This window comes from Rhipicephalus microplus, chromosome 5, assembly GCF_043290135.1.
Source record: "Rhipicephalus microplus isolate Deutch F79 chromosome 5, USDA_Rmic, whole genome shotgun sequence".
Lineage (NCBI taxonomy): Eukaryota > Metazoa > Arthropoda > Arachnida > Ixodida > Ixodidae > Rhipicephalus > Rhipicephalus microplus.
This window is the reverse complement of record NC_134704.1, coordinates 168,244,635-168,261,676: the sequence shown is the minus strand read 5'-3', so window position 1 is coordinate 168,261,676 and position 17,042 is coordinate 168,244,635.

Below are 17,042 nucleotides of genomic sequence, written 5' to 3'. Positions count from 1 at the left end.
TGGCTACATGACATTTATCTCGCGTTTTTTTCCCGTAGCAACTGCAAGTAACATTCTAGTTTCGTGGTAGGACACCTGCTCGCCACGCGAACGGCCAAGGTTCATTCTTCAAAGGGACCATAAATCTTTTTTAGTTTATTTTCTTCCTTCTCGATGTTTCGCTCACGGAAAATTTTTCGCTCTCAACCAACGGTGCCGACGCCGACGGTGGAAAATCTGCGACACGAGCTCTCTAACGCTATCGCAATAAAAATCTGCTGATCTTCCACATGAATGATGACAACTGGGCAATGTTTTGTGTGTCTTCGCCTTGTTTTTGTAATTGTGCGCTTAGCAGTTTTAGTGTCGCTGTAACGGAATAAGAGGCTGTGCGCGGCGTCTGGCTTAGGTCTAAGTTCATTATTGCCTTCGTTGAAGTAGCCGATTAATATAATGGACGGATATCAAGATAGATGAGTGGACGCATGCAAGTATGAATGGGCTGACAGGTGGACGCACGGACGGACAGACTGATGCACAGAAGGATTGACAGATGAACGGTGCAGGTGATCATGCATTGTAATGTTATAACCTGATTGATGTACACATTAATACGGTTTGTTACACAGATGTCACTGTTTTTCGTTCAGCAGGTGTTCAGTTTCGGTTTCATTTTTACGAAGCTTCACAGACGCTGGACAATGCAGGACCCAAGAAGCCTTGCCCCTAAAACGCATGTAGAGCAGCACTCCATGGAAATAGTTTTCAAATGCGAAGCTTTTCTTAGCGAACTTCGGTGACTTTGAGCGTATCTATCTATCTATCTATCTATCTATCTATCTATCTATCTATCTATCTATCTATCTATCTATCTATCTATCTATCTATCTATCTATCTATCTATCTATCTATCTAGCCACCTACGAGTTTTTGCTCTCCTGACCATTTGGATAATGGTATCGATACCAAGCTTGGTATGGCAAAACATGACTGCATTACTAGCATATTCGACTAGTCATAACATGAAAATCATAACATGTATGTCATGAATGTCATAATTTACATTTAATGGTCTTGCTGCTCTTGCGGTGGTCTCGCTCACATGACATGTCGCAAAACTGGTATGATATGACACGACTGCATGGCGAACACAAACAGACCCTAACATGAAAATTATGCCATGCGTGTCAGGTAACAATATTACTGCATGCCACGCTCATGATGTGTGCACGGCCATTTCGCTAGCGTCAGATATACAAAATTTGGCATTACGGTACCTGAATGGATGACAAAGGTATGTGACTGGTGCAAACATGGTAATCATGAGATGCGTATCATGTAACAACATGACTACATACCACGCTTATGGTACGCTAGTGGCCGTTTCGCTAGCTTCACTTATACCAAATTTGGTATTAGGGACATGAATGGATGACGAAGGTATGAAATTGGTGCAAACATGATAAAAATGAGATGCGTGTCATGTAACAACATGACTACATGCTACGCTCATCAAGCACTCACCGCCGTTTCGATAGCTTCACGTGTACTAAATTCAATGTTACCTGACGTGAACGGATGACACAGCTGAATGATTCATCCAAACATAATAATCACGACATGCGTGTCATGTAACAAGATGACTACATGCCGCACTTTTGATGCGCTCGCGGCCGTTTTTCTAGCTTCACACATGGCAAAGTTGGTGTTACGTGACTTCAATGGATAACGAAGGTATGTGACTGGTGCACACATGATAATCTTGAGATGTGTGTCGTGTGCCAACATGACTACAAGCCACAGTCAAGGCGCCAAAACACTTCGACGTGACACGGCGCACGTGCGCGCCAGTGTGGCCATGCAAAGCGCCGGTTCTGCCGTATACTGGCAGGCACATGCCGCACCGCGTGGCTTTGACGCATGCGCGTTCAAGCACGTCCGGCGTCCCTCCGTCACGAAAAGAGGCTGGCGCAGTGCTGTCTGGGTAACACATCGGTGCGAAATACAGCATGGCGCATTTCGCTCTGGTTCCCATCGGGCTGCGCCGATGGACGCTGGTCGCGTCTGTCGCGCCTGGTGTGAGACTATAAAGTTCTCGCGTTTCGCTAACGTATAGCATCCGTGTGCCCTGCGGGCGCGCGCGTCAACGTCACGTTGGAACATATTGGGCCATTTATGATGCACTCGCGGCTTTTACGCCAGCTTCACATATACCAAATTTTGTGTTACGTGATGTCAACGGATGACGAAGGTATATCACTGGTGCAAACATGATAATCACGACACGCGTGTTATGCAAAAACAAGACAACCTACCACGTTCATAGCGTGCTCGCGGCCATTTCGCTAGCTTCACTAATACTAAATTTGACTTCACGTGGCGTGAATAGATGACGAAGGTAAACGGCACACCCAAATAGAATAGTGATGACACGGAAGTCTTGTACGGTGTAATTTACCTCCACCTCGTAGCGTTGTGGTTATTTTCAAGTGACATAACAACCTCCCTAATTCGTGCTTCGCATATCATTGATTCCCACTGTACGTGGGATCTGCCATTTTTGTAGACGCCATACATGACTCTGTTTAGCGCGTAGAATAATTCTGCACAATAAAACAATTTATAGACAAGCAGCAATGTGTAAGAAAGCTCGAGGCAGAAGAAGCCAGCCTAGTTGCACTATAGCGCGTCTATATTCATCAATTATGACACTAACATATGATGAGCAGTGTCTTGCGATACCAAAAGTGATACTGTTAGACAAATTAACATCTCTTCTAGTTTTATACACCTCTCACGTCTTATCTCCTTTGTTTGAATTTTTGTGGACCTATAGGTAGGTGCCAGCTTATAAGAACAAGTGAATAAGTCGAACAATCACGGATAATTATGCCCATGGGCGAGTGGACGTCACGTTCACTTATTGAGCTTATTGCCATGCGTTAGAATCAAGCACTTCTGAACGAATACGAAATATTGGTCTTTTACGAATCATCACCTGATTGTGAAGGCAAAGAATGCATCTCGGCCAGCAAGCACAAGAAATCTGTGATAGGTGGTCTTGTGACTAGTAAAAAAAAAATTTACAGCAACAGCAGATCCACGAGGTGAATGATGATGATATTGGGCGAAGCTTCTGGAATTAATACCATGAAATTATCTTCTGTTGATTCGCCTGGCGATATGCGCGCTTCCTCGCCGCTTCCCATTGTTGAACATTTTCATGATCTGCTTCGCGACGTTGACGTGCTGTCTCGGCCTCTCGTTCCCGTACGGAAGGCTTGCTGAAGCTGACGTGCCGCTACAGCTTCTTGTTCACGTACGGCGGGATCTTGCCTACGCTGCCTTGTTGATGTGGCTTCTTGTTCCCGCACAGCAGGATCTTGCCGACGCTGACGTGCCACTGCAGCTTCTTTTTCACGTACGGCGGGATCTCGCTGACGCTGCCTTGCTGATGTGGTCTCTCGTTCTCGTGCGGCAGGATCTTGCCGACGCTGACGTGCCGCTGCATCTTCTTGTTCACGCATGGCGGGATCTTGCCGACGCAGTCCTGCTGATGTGGCTTCTTGTTCCCGTACAGCAGGATCTTGGCGGCGACGTAGTGCAGCTTCGCGGCGCAATTCTGCCTCGCGTGCTCTCACTTCAGGGTCCTGTCTGCGAGCGCGCGCCGCCGCTGCCCTGCGCGCCCACCTTTCGGCATCCTTATCCATACGAGCACACACCGACGGCAACGAGCACCGGAAACTACAAATCTGTATCGATATGGTTTTGATTACAAAACCATTGCTTTAAAACACCTGGCGTCTTTTATTAAGCAGCTGGCGCCTTTTTTTGTTTTGCTTTAGAAACATCTGGCATCTTTTCGTTTTGCTTTTAGAAAACATCTTGCGTGTTTCATTGGTTTATTTCATCAATCAACGGCTTTTTGAACAATTTTTTTATTTTTTAACCACGCACAGGAAAAATCTCACCAGGCACTGCCTTGGAGGTAAACAATGGCTGTTACTGAAATGAGAGACAGCAGGAGTCGGCTTTTAACACTTCTACTTCTACGAACGTTTCCTACTGGAATATGCCAATGCCTGCTAATGTGGAATGAGAGACAGAAGAATTCGGCTTTCAGTTAACGCGCACGCTGCGAATTTTTTATTTTTCAACAACGCACGGGAGAAATTTCCGACCGGCACCACCTTGGAGGTCAAAGCGTAAGACTGGTTACACACTACGACTACGACTATGACTACGAAAGACGAACGGGTGCAGCTATAAGGAGCTTCGCCCCCAAAATGCTGATCTAATATTAGCGCTATCGCCGGTCAGTGACGTCCAATAATGTGATCGTGGACTGAACGATTGGTCTGTGACACATCAAAGAGCGCATCTTTCCGCGTTAAGCCGACCCCGGCAAATTTTTGAGGTCAATGAATCTCAATTAAATTCGCAGTGCGCGTTCGTTTGCACATTTCCGTCATTTATGTCAAATTACACCTTTGAAAGAAGCACCGATTGCTTCCAATTGAATTTTAAAGACTGCCTCGAAAAGCTCACCTCACTTGCCAGAATGATTGGCCACAGCGTCTGTGTGGCGTCATGTTTGGCCTGTCAACTAAAGGGACGCAGCCCGTGGCATCGCTACTTTGGCTGCTACAGCGTTTATTGTGTGGCCACAAAGTTACGGCAGGAGTGTTTGGCACGTGTATAGAACAGGAAAGCTTTCTTTTTTCCTCTGTGCTCTTTGGCCGGCGCTTCGCTAGTCTTGCTTTTACAGTTTTCATACTTGGCGCCGGTGGGACTCTGGTTCTTATCAAATAGTACGTCATAAGCAGACAGGGTGCCCGGTTCGGTTTCGGTTCAGGTATTTCACTTTTTGCTTACTAAAAATTATTTTCAAATTTTTTGACCATTTCAGCTAATGGGCTCATGACAAGAGTGTCTCAAGAGCATAGAAACACTGTTACTTTGACATGGTCCAGAACTCGCTGGAGTTGGCCTTTAACGCTGGTACTCGCGAATATTAGTCATCATCATTCACCTGACGGAGACCTCTTCAGGGCCAAGCGCTCTCCCCTGTTTCGCAATTGATCCAGTCCTGTGCCTGACGTAGCCACGTTATGCCCGCAAACTTCATATTCTCACCTAGCCCGCCTAACCTTCTCTGTCCCCCTCGCACGCTTGCCTTGTTGTGGAGTCTAGTCTATCCACCGCTGAAGTGTAGTGGTTGGGGTGCTGAGCTGCAGACTCTGATTGATAAGTGCAGTTTAACGTCCCGAAACCACCATATGAATATGATAGACGACGCAGTGGAGGACTGCGGAAATTTTGAGCACCTGAGGTTCTTTAACGTGCACCCAAATCTGAGCACACAAAGCTACAACATTTCTTCCTCTATTTGAAATGCAGCCGCCGCCGCCGAGATTCGATCCCGCGAACTGCGGGTCAGCAGCCGAGTACCTTAGCCAATAGACCACCTCGGCAGGGCGAGCTGCAGACCCTAAAGTTGCGGTTGTGATCCCTGCTGCCGCGGTCCCATTTCAATGGAGGTGAATTGGGACCGCGGCAGCAGGGATCACAACCGCAACCTGTGTACTGTGCGTGGTCAGTGCATGTTAAAAAAGACCAGATAATTCACCTTATTGGAGCCCTTCAATTTGGTGTCAACCAACATATATTGGTATTCCAACGTTAACCGCCAAATATTTTTACTATTACCAATCTTATTATTATATTAATAATGATATGCCAGTAGAAGTAATAATAGCAGTAGTAGCGGAAGCCGTAGTATAGTGGTAGTAGTAGTAGTAGTAGTAGTAGTAGTAGTAGTAGTAGTAGTAGTAGTAGTAGTAGTAGTGGAGTCCAGTCTCTTCAGTGACCAGCGATAATCTTGCCTGCGCACTGCTTTTTTTGCCCATGCGCAATTTTACTTGATGGCGTCTGCGATGTTCTTAACGTCTGTTTGTTCTCCAGCATTGGCTGTAACGAGTTGCAAGTAACGCCCTTCCCTGTAACACGTCGCTTTTTTCATAACTTGGTAACGTATTTGTTACCAAGTTAGTTAACGTACATTGTTGGACTCATGTGTCTGTTCTAGTACGTATTACTCCTTTTTGCGGCCTTTAGGGGTATTGTGAAATAAATAAATAAAAGTTACCATTAATTGCTGTAGTGGGTAACGTACTTACGCTAGTATCTATCAGTAACATAAAGAGCCGGGTCTTTCGTTACACTTTATTAGAATTATTCCTTCAGTTTTCCACAAAAAAAACTTTTGTCTCGTAGCCGTCACAATATCATAACTATCCTCCTGTCGAAGCGATGGAACGCTATCGGTTTGCCAGATGCTCAGAAATATGCGTAACGTCTAGCATCCATTGAGTGCCTATTAACCACCACTGCAGACGCATTCACTAAGAAAGGCCTGCTGTCGATGAATGCTTAGAAATGCAGTAGAGCACCAAACTTGGCTCCTTGCTTTACCTCTATCGCAAAGCAGCGCAAAAAGACAAATACACATTATGAAAGAGTACACGAGACAGGCACCTAAAGCAGCACTAAAAAAAGACGTGTATTCTTTTTCCGCTGCTTTACCGTGATGCTTAATAATAAAGCTGTTAGCTTAATTTTTTATAATGTGTAAATATTATGAAGTTATGTAAGCAATACTATACTGCTTCTATAGGTTTTGGTTTCACAACAAATTCGTTTCCCTATGCTTTTACCAGCTCGTATTCGTTTCCGGTTATTGAATTTATGCGTGCGAATGGGTGACCTTGACCAAAAAAACTAAAGAAATATAAATAAAGCACGACAGTATGATCACACATGCTATTTAAAAAAAATCATTCTTTTGTTGATAGACAGAGAGATGCCATGCTGATGCATAATGAAACTTCTTGTGTGATATGGGTGACTTTGATGTTTTAAAAGTGCTAATCAGCGCTTGACAGTGTTTTTATTTTGTGTTCCCATGTTGAATTTCTGCTCTTCGTACTTTATATCTGGTGCGGCATTGCGTTTGGGCGGTACAAGATAACGCATGTTAAGAGAACTCGTCAACTTGCACATTGCATAATTGTTCGATGATATAGTCTTATTTAAGAAAATAACACTTTCAGCATCTCATATCTATACGTCCTTTCAGAAAAAAAAAGATTTGGCACCAGTATTTAAGCAACATGTCAATACCTATCTTCAAAAAGGCTAAAGACAGGACGCCAATTCTCAATAAGTTTGCTTCACGGTTAGGTTTACACACAATGATCGCATGCAGTGCCTCATGAAAACGCTTCTTTTAACCCACATATGACTGTGCAGCTCATTTAATAAAGTATATAAAGAAAAAATATGACTCAGCCTCAGCCATGCGCAAGCACCGTGCCACGAGAAAAAATTTCGCGAGCCAGCGGACATCATACAAGTGTGGTGGTAGCAGTGAACAAAGTGTGCTTTAAAAACGCCTAAAAAGAGAGTTCTTCAAGCTCTCGCTGTCCTCGCCGCGGTGGTCTAGTAGCTTAGGTATTCGGCTGCTGACCCGCAGGTCACGGGATCAAATCCCGGCTGTGGCGGCTGCATTTCTGATGGAGGCGGAAATGTTGTAGGCCCATGTGCTCACATTTGGGTGCATGTTAAAGAACCCCAGGTGGTCTAAATTTCCGGAGCCCTCCACTACAGCGTCTCTCATAATCATATGGTGGTTTTGGGACGTTAAACCCCACATATCTAAAATCAAGCTCTCCCTTTGAGTGCTGCACGCACATGCTGGCCTCCTGCTTTTCGGAAGATAAAAAAATATGGGTTAACTGCGATGCTGTAAGTAAACAGCGAGTGATGACGTATAGGATCGTGTTAGAGGTCTTACTAAAAGTTGGGGGATCCTTAAGTTTTGCCTTTAAGATTCAAACGCAATAGTAGTACTTTGTCTGTTATACCTACTTCAGCCATTTATTCCATACGTTTTCTGATATGATGTTACTCGATTAACATCAAAAAATGAAAAACAGGACGACTTTATTTTAGGTCTGGTGCTCCCATGCCACCAACTATCCACCGGGTGGGTGCCCTTCCAAGCGACTATTAACCTCGTTCTGCTGAACACTACGCCAGAAGTGCACTTGCACTTATTTAGCCAGTATGTGCCTGGCAGCAGCAAATCTTCCCCTCCCACAGCAGCGGCGCATGCTCAACTATTTCACCAAGGCTGTGGTGTAATATAGTACGCCCAGGGGCCTTCGCGAAATCCTATGGGCCGGAAGATGAGTACGAGAGGAATATCCAGAAACAAACGAGTGCCAGGTCAGTGTACTCCTGTACCCATCGGGAAAAATCTGTGTGTTCCCCATCAGCACTGGGAATAGAACCCAGTACCTCCCGCATCGGTAGTGAACGTTCTAACCAAGTAGCCACTTCCGTGGTTCTGGCTAAGTTTTCACCTATATAGACAAGGCATGGCATTGTTCGGTAAATCAGTTTTGTCCCACTATAACAGTGAAAGAAGAGGGAAATACGTTCATTGTCATATTCCCATTAGTTTGCGTCATGACGATGTGGGGTTCACCCATTCTCGACTCCGCAGTGCGCAGCAGTTTCATGATGCGATAGGCGCAAATAAGGGCATGGCATACTGGTGAGCATAGACAAAAGACAAGCTCTCTTGATCAGACATGGCAGGTTCAGGTTGCATAAGTGAAATTGACTTATCTATTTTTCGGACTCTTCTGAGCCTATGTGGTCACTACTCTCGCCTCTATGGCCGGTTCACGATAGCGGCAAGGCTGCCCTTATGGTATAGGCAGCCTTGCCTATACCATAAGGGCAGCCCGTGAATCGCGCCGGTGGCGGCCGGCGAGGTTCACGCTAGAGCTGTTGAAATAATGCGAAAAGCTTCACTGGCGAGGCATTTTAGCCTCCGATAAAAATGGCTGCTCTTCCGAATGCAGTTGTCGACCGCCTCAAATCTATCAAGCAGTCACCGTGCGCTCTGTAGCTCATGGGGTCCGAACTGATGGTTCCATTTCGTTGACTCATGCCCTTAAGGTTCGACAACACAGCAGTCCAATCGATTCGGCACTGTTTTTGAGAGCTATACTACAATAATGAAAGTTGTAGGCTAAGCCCGCCTTCCCGACTCTCAGAGAGCATGTATTACTCGTTTGTTAGTTGCTGTTAACCATATATAGCTAGGGGCACTTGCTGGAGCACCAGATTTGGGACACGTTATTAGGTTTCACGCTGCGATTTTTTTAATATCGAAAAAAATTACACCCTCTGTAGACTGCTCGAACGAAGCCTTGTAAAATGCTTACTACATGCACACTTATAGCGTGAAAACCACGAAGGAAGAAGGAATCAGCTCCAAGCTGCCCACAGCCCGCGCAGATGACGACGCAGAGAGCCGAAAGCACACAATGCAGCCCACTGATATAGCTACTCCGTCGCTGATTGTCTACTGCACTCTCCGGCAAACGTAAAGCGGCACAAAAATGAATATTGGAGCCATTCTTTTCGGACGGCAATGAACGGCAGATGTGCGTGAAGGAAACAGCCCACACACGGCGGTCTGAGAACGTGAAACGTCAAACCGTGAGACACGCTTTACTCTAGCTTGAACATGCCTCTGCCCGCCCCGAATAGCGGTGGAGTAAGAGCGGACACTCTCAAAGAAGTATTTTGCAAGACTCGGGCCCAGCGTTGCCCCTTGAACAAACATAGCATACAAGCCAACGCACTGCTTTGCGGACTCAGGTCAATTGTCCTATGGAGAGAGAGAAACGTCTTTATTCACAAAAGCATGGAAGAGGAGGGTGTAGGAGGAACCCCTAGTCCGAGGTCCCTAGGTCGACTCCAGCGACGAGTCGGGCCCGCTGTATCAGAGCTCGGAGGACCTCAACAGGTCCATCGCGGAGAGCATCATCCCACAGCTCCTCGTTACGTAAAGGGTGAAGGAAAGCAGGTAAAAGAGGAAAGATGTTCGCAGTGCACTCGATCGAGACACGGAAGGTCGTGGGCGAGTTTCCACAGCTGGGGCGACGGTCTGCATAGCACAGCGGGTAGAATCTATGAAGTGATACTAGAATGGAAAATGTTTTAGTCTGTAGCTGGCGTAACGCTACTGCCTTCTCTCGCGAGAAATATGGGAGTGGGGCACTATGAGTGTGGCGGACGTTCCTGTAGTGAGGAATAATGTCGTTGTAAGTGAGAAGAGGATCCCCCCCCCCCCCTCCAAAATGGTCGCGTCGCCTTGCCGGGTCGCCCGGAGCGAAATTTCCCGGGCAGCAGCGTGTGCGCGTTCATTGCCCGACGGAGAGGCATGACCAGGAGTCCAGAGTAAGTGGACGCGAAAAGTACTGTTTGACCCAGCGTAATTTGATTGAGAATTTGGTGGGCCACCCTTGGGATGCCTTGTTCTGATAGAAAATCCCGACATGCCCGCTGCGAGTCCATCAATATGTAGACCTCACTGTGAACATGGATAGCGCATCGTATTGCTAGGGCGATTCCAAGAATTTCGCCCTGAGTGGCATGTATCCCACGCATTGCAGTCGAGTCCTGCAGAGAATCGGTGCCCTCTAACGCTACCGAGGTGTAACCTTCGCGAGTTCGGGCTTTGTTCTTGTAAAGAGTATGCGATGCTGGGATGTCTTCGAGCATAGGGCTGAGGAAACGTACGCGGGACTCGCACCGGTCCTTGTCATGCTGCGGGTGCATGTTACGTGCTAAGGGATGAGCAGTTAGTATTTTCCGTATTGCAGGGGATAAGGACGTGGGTCGAGTTTCAATCTCAAGTGGTGGGTCGGGATATCGGAGGCGTGAGAGGAGATTGCGGTGAGTAGGGGTGAGCAGGAGGCGTTGGCGCTGACTGACTAAATCTGCCTCGAGCAGCTCGCTTAGTGTGTTGTGAGTCGCCAACTTAAGAAGACGTGTAGAAGTGTAGTTTGGAACGCCGTGGGCCAGCTTTGTCGCTTTGCGTGTCATGGCATCTATGTGCAATTGTTGCGATTGGATCAACTGCTAAAAGGGCAAGTGATATGTCAGCCGACTGATCACGCAGGCCTCCACCAAGCGCAGCAGGTCTTTTTCTTTAAGCCCTGAGCGCTAATTTGAAACTCGCTGGATCATGGAGAGCACTTGGTCAGCTTATCGAGATAAAAGGCCAATGGTGTGGTTAGCTTTGCCATCCGCTTGAACATGAAGTCCATTGATGTGTGCACGACAGAAATGTGGTGTAGGTATGCCATCCACGTGCACAATAATTGGGGAAGGAGGGCTACTGCTTCGGGAGCGAATGACGATAAGCTCTGATTTTATGGAGCACATTGCAAGCCTCCTCCTTTAGCGTACTCAACGACAGTATCCGCTGCTTTCTGCAGTCGGTCCTGGGTGGCTCTATCAGAGCCCCGTGATGACCAGATAGTGATGTCATTCGCACAAATAGCATGGGCGACATCGGGTATCTGGTCGAGCAAGCGGGGAAGCCCAGGCGGAGCGATTATAAATATAGTATGGGAAAGAACGCAGCCCTGTGGTGTCCCACGTCCTGCAAGGTGGATTGTACCAGACCGATGTGGTCCCACTTTCACAGCGGCCATACTGTCACGTAGAAATGAGCGGACGTAGTTATACATTCAAGTTCCACAATGTGACTTAGCTAGATTGCGAAGGATGAGGTCATGTTCAACATGATCGAATGTTCCTTCAAGTCTAAAGCAATGAGTGCTCTCGTTAGGGCCCGAGAAGGAAGCCGTAGGACTTCCTCCCGCAGCTGTAACGGTACATATCTGGCCGATAGATGAGCTTGGCATCGGAGTTTAGAATGCGCGAAGAAAGATTGCTGTGCTAAGAAGGGCTGCAGACGTTGCAAGAGCACATGTCTCATCAGCTTGCCAATGCAGGAGGTTAGGAATATGAGAAAGAGCCTTTGAACCTGAACTGAATTGCCCGGCCTGGGAATCAACAAAATATCAGTTTGTCGCCAATCTTGGGGAAGCGTACCTTGGCGCCACTATTCATTGAATATACCGGTGAGTTGGGTGATATCCGCATAACTTAGCTTGTAGAGTGTGGTGAACTGAATGTGGTCGTCTTCCGGTGCCGTGTTACGGTGTACATCTTGTAACACTACCTGTACTTCCTCAACCATGATATCTGCATCCAACAACTTATTTCTCTCACCTACTGACGGTAATGCAGTGTTGGGTCTTTCCGAATGAAATATTTTTCGAGGTAACTGAGAAGTCTCGAGGGGTCGTCCGATATTCGTGTTTTAGGACGTGTAACTATTGAAATGTTTTTGTTTTTGTATTTGTGGGGTCTGTGAGGGATCAAAGAATTGACCATGTTTTTGCGGTGCCTAATGTTCCTGAAAGCCGGTTGCAGAATCCTCGCCAGTTTTTTCTGATAAAGGTCGCTGCATATTCTTGAAATTCCCGCATAATTTGACCTATTCTTTTCCTCATTTTACGATTCAGACGTTGACGTTTCCATCACCATGTCAGTACTCTCCGTGCGTCCCAAAGATGAAGGAAATGTGGGTCAATGTTTGATGTTTCAGAGGTAGTACATAATGTGCGCGTGGTGGCCTCAATATCTTGAGCAAGCGAGTCAAGCCGTCACTCGTAACCTTGCCCCTCAGACGGGTCTCGGCGACGTTCCCTGATTTCGACCCAGTCTGTAATGCGTGAACACCTCTCGGTCCTCCGGGCACCAATGGGTGGTAGAATGGCCGCCACAACATAGTGGTCGCTGCCAAAGTGCTCTTCTAGAGGACAATGCACTACCACTGGTCCCGTATTGCGTACAGAGGTGAGGTCAGGGCAGGTGTCACGTGATATACCGTTGCCAATACGAGTGGCGCTCTGGGTCAGTTAATAAAGTGTATATCATGTTACAATTATCATTCCACAAGCGTGTTCCTCTGGCCTGCGATTGGATATAACCCCAAACTGTATGTGCTGCATTAAAATCTCCGCACACCACACGAACCCGTCCAAAACTCCCAAATTTCGTGAGAAGGCGGTGAAAGCAGTGCGTACTCGAACGGGGAGAACTGTACACATTTAGTAAAAACAAGATTTCAATGCTTCAGCTTTGCGTAATTATTTCGATTATTTGGTGAGGGTAATCAACACTAGTGGTATGCACGTGACATGTGACATGTCTCAAAACTAGGGCTCCCACAATAGGAGAGTCATCGAAGAGCGTGTTGACGCCTAATAAAAAAGGCGGGCGATTTGGTTCTTGTAAGAGGACAACATCAGGAGCGTCACTTGTTGTGGCTACGTACTGCGGCAGGGAATACCACTTTTGTCAGAATACATGCAGTTCCATTGCCACACCACTAGTCGTTGCGTGACATGCGACGCCATCTTCACCACTGGATGAAGCGGAAGGGCGTGTGTAAGGTTGTGAGCACTGTGCACTCGCATTAGATGTTGACGGCCGAGAGATTTGATCAAGTTTAGTCTCGGTAGTTGCCACGGCGGTGGTCGTTTGAGCATGCATTCTATGCATAATTGGACGCACTCCAACATCTCATATTGAAGTATTTCCATGCGGAGTTTTATGCTATCGAGTGCAGCCTCCTTACCGGTGCCCATTTCTGCTACCAGTGCATCCATTTGCTTTTGCGGGCGTTCGCAACGTGCCTTCATGTCTCGGCGTAGGCGTGCTATTTCCGCTAGAGGATCAGGGGTCGAGGGTTTAGTTATCTAAGGGCACGCGGTTGGGAGTGATTGGCGGGACGGAGCAAGCTGTGGGAGGCTCTTTACCTGGTCTATCTCCCGAGGAGCCATCGTGGTTGTGTTTCGTTTGGGGGCCCACTGCTGCTCGAAGAAAGCGTGTACCTCCTCGCCAACAGGTTTGCTCTGCAAAGCCTTACTGTAGGGTTGTCTTGTAGATAGGGAAGGAACACACATCTCTGATGAACGCCGTGATTCTTCGCAGGAGCAGTAGTGGGACTTGAGGTGAGTCCGGGATTGGGGGTGGGTCCGGTATAGGTAGCGGATCCGGGACTTGAAGTGGGTCCAGGGCTTACAGCGGGTCTTTGACTTGCGACGCGATTTGAATCGGCGCTTGGAGCGCGACTCTTCTGCCTTCGTCGGGGTGCGCGAATGACGGGTCTCCGCTATCTGGCTCATCACGATATGGTCTGTGGAGGGTTAGAGTTCATGCAGTTCATTTTTGAGGTCTTTCTGCACCCATGCCTTGTTGAGTGCCTGCCTCTCCCACCGAGGGCAGTTTGGATCCGTCGTAGGGTGAGGTCCGTCAAAAGATTCGCTGCGAGGAGTGCACCGATTCGACTAGGAAGGGTTGTCGGTGCCGCACGTTGAGCTTATGATGACGTTTGGTGTAGGGCAATGGTCATCCCGATGGCACAGCTTAAGGCGAATTTTGCAAACCACTTGTCGGGGGCAATGAGGGTAACAACGCAGTTCGGTTCCGTAGGAGCTTACGTAGCGGGGGACCTTCAAGCCTTCAAAAGTGGCCAATGCAATGCTGGTCTGACGCATGATGCGTGCTTGAATTATTTGGGTTGCAGGAGTTACAAGCTCATTTACTAGCGCAGAAGACGACATGACGGCACGATGCCAGGAACAATACCCTTGCAAGAGTTGTCCGGAGCCACAAAGTATGTTGTGATGAGATAAACACGCTCACCATGTTTCAGCTCCCGCACCCTGTATAACGCGTCGGACACATGGGACTGGGGCGTGCTAAAGATCGCTAGGTATTGCAGTGGTCGCAGTCGGGCTATGATGTCCTCACGGTGTTTGGCAGTCAAACCTTCAGCACTTCAGAGAGCGCTTGTGAGTTCAGAGCGCGTCCAACTATCCAGACAAAGCCCTCCATGAGGGCGTAGAATGATCTTTTTATTGTGTATAGGAACTCGAGGCAGATGCTGGTTCCCACTCTGCTTGCGTATAATGCGCTGACAGACGCCCGGGATGCTCTCGCTTAATTTGGTTTCCTTGTGGGTGTTCATTTTGCGGGCGCGTCGCTTCTTGATGACAGTCTTCTAACAGCCACGCGAATCGTCATCGTCGCTTTTGTCAGCAGGACAGTTCGAGGAAGCATCGTGTTCTATTCTTCCCCCAGTCAAATTGTCATTTTCTTGTCTTGAATGAGAACTGGTGAAAGCTGGATCAGAAGTCAGCCCCACGGTGTGCGCCTCGGGTGTCGTTAGTACCACGCAACACCCGGTGGTGTTCTCTGTCGCCGATGACGACCCTTGCTCTTTGGAAGACAGTTTTACGGTGGTTGAATGCTCCATCGACACAAAGCCGCGAGTTGGCTGAGAGCCCTTTGCATTGATGCCGGCTTCGGGCCCGTAGTTGATTGGGCGAGTTGGTTATTTATGATTATTTTGAAACGAGAGCGCTCTATTTCGACGTGAAAAGAAAGGCAGGGACAACAGCTTGCTACCAACTGAAAATTTATTCGGAAAACTATGAAATATATACTGACAGATGAAACACTGTCATGGCACATACGATAAGACCGCATCTGTCCGCGTCTAAGTAGTGCCCTTTCATTTCTAAATATCCTTGTCTGGGACGCAGAAACTGCGCCACCATAGCAGCAGTCGCGAAGGGGCCGCCTCAGAACATCGGAGTCCCACGCATGGACGGACGGAAGATCAACTTACTGCGACAAGCTTGGCTTCGGTGAGGTCACGCCCACTTGCTGAGTTGAGAGGTACCACCAGTTAGGCGAAAGGTGTTGCAGTTGAAACATGCACATGATGCAGGCGAAAAAACAGAGAGCATTGCACGAGACGCTGCGGCACGTCTCCGGCAAACACAATAGCTCCGAACAGCACGTCCACTCTCCACGAACGCTAGAGCCAGACTCTGTGGGTCTGTAAAACACAACCCCGGCACCGCATGCTGAAAGTTGTTGGCAACCCGTGAGATTTGCTGGCCAGCAGTGGTTATGTGAACAATCATGTGTTTCCACTTTTAAGGGCGAAGCTCCATATAGCGGCACCTGTTCGTCCCTCGTAGCCGTTGTAGTGCATAACAAGTATACCATTTTGACCTCCAAGGTGGCACCAGTGAGAAATTTAATTTGTGCGTTGTTGACCAATAAAAATAATGCTCAATGTACATTCCAATGGCTGCGAATGGGGAATGAGCGACAGGAGCATTCGGCTTTTAGTTAAAGCGACGCTGTGATCCCCATTAGCAGCCATTGGCATGTATATAGAGCACTATCTGAGAAGAAAGGGTTGCTACGTTATACTCGGTTGGTGTAACCTCCTTAGTTTTAGAAAGGTTCATCAAGCGTCAAGCCGCAGTGCTACGAATAAAATGAACTAGTGTATACCATGAACTCGAGGTGGTAAAGGTGGGAAGTAGATACGAAGCGCAAGCCTCAAAAGAGTAAATGCCGAATTCTCTTCTCTCCTTTCTCATTAGCAGCCATTGGCGTGTGCACTTAGCACTATCTGACAGAAAAAGGTTGCTACGTTATACTCGCTCGGCGTAACCTCCTTGGTTTTAGAAAGGTTTAGTGAGCGTTGGACCGCAGTGCCATGAATTCAGTGAACTAGTATATACCATGAACTCGAGGTGGTTAAAGGTGAGAAGTACACCCGAAGTGCAAGCCGTAAGAAAGTGTGCGTGTGCCACCTCTCATAGAGTCCTTAGAATGTCAGCTGGATGATGGTGCTTCTATATGGGGAATATATGATGAAAATATGCAAGATGGTGGTACTTAGAATGTTGAATAGATGGACAAGCGGACACAGACGGACGCATAGATGGACGCATGAACGAACGCAGGGATGGACGCACAAACAGACAAACGCACGGATGGGCGGATGGACGCGTGGACGGTCACACAGACGAACGTATGGACAGACAGAAGCAAGAACGAATGGACGGACGAATGCTTCGCCACACTCTCCATTATTCACTCCGTAGATATGCTGCCGATCCCCCCTCCCCTCCTAACTGCGACCGTGGACCCTCTGACTCCAGGTCACGTAGCCTAAACCCCGACCACCCCATATCAGCATCTGAGGACACCAACGCCTTGCCCTTGACGCACCACGTAGAGTTGGACGGGGC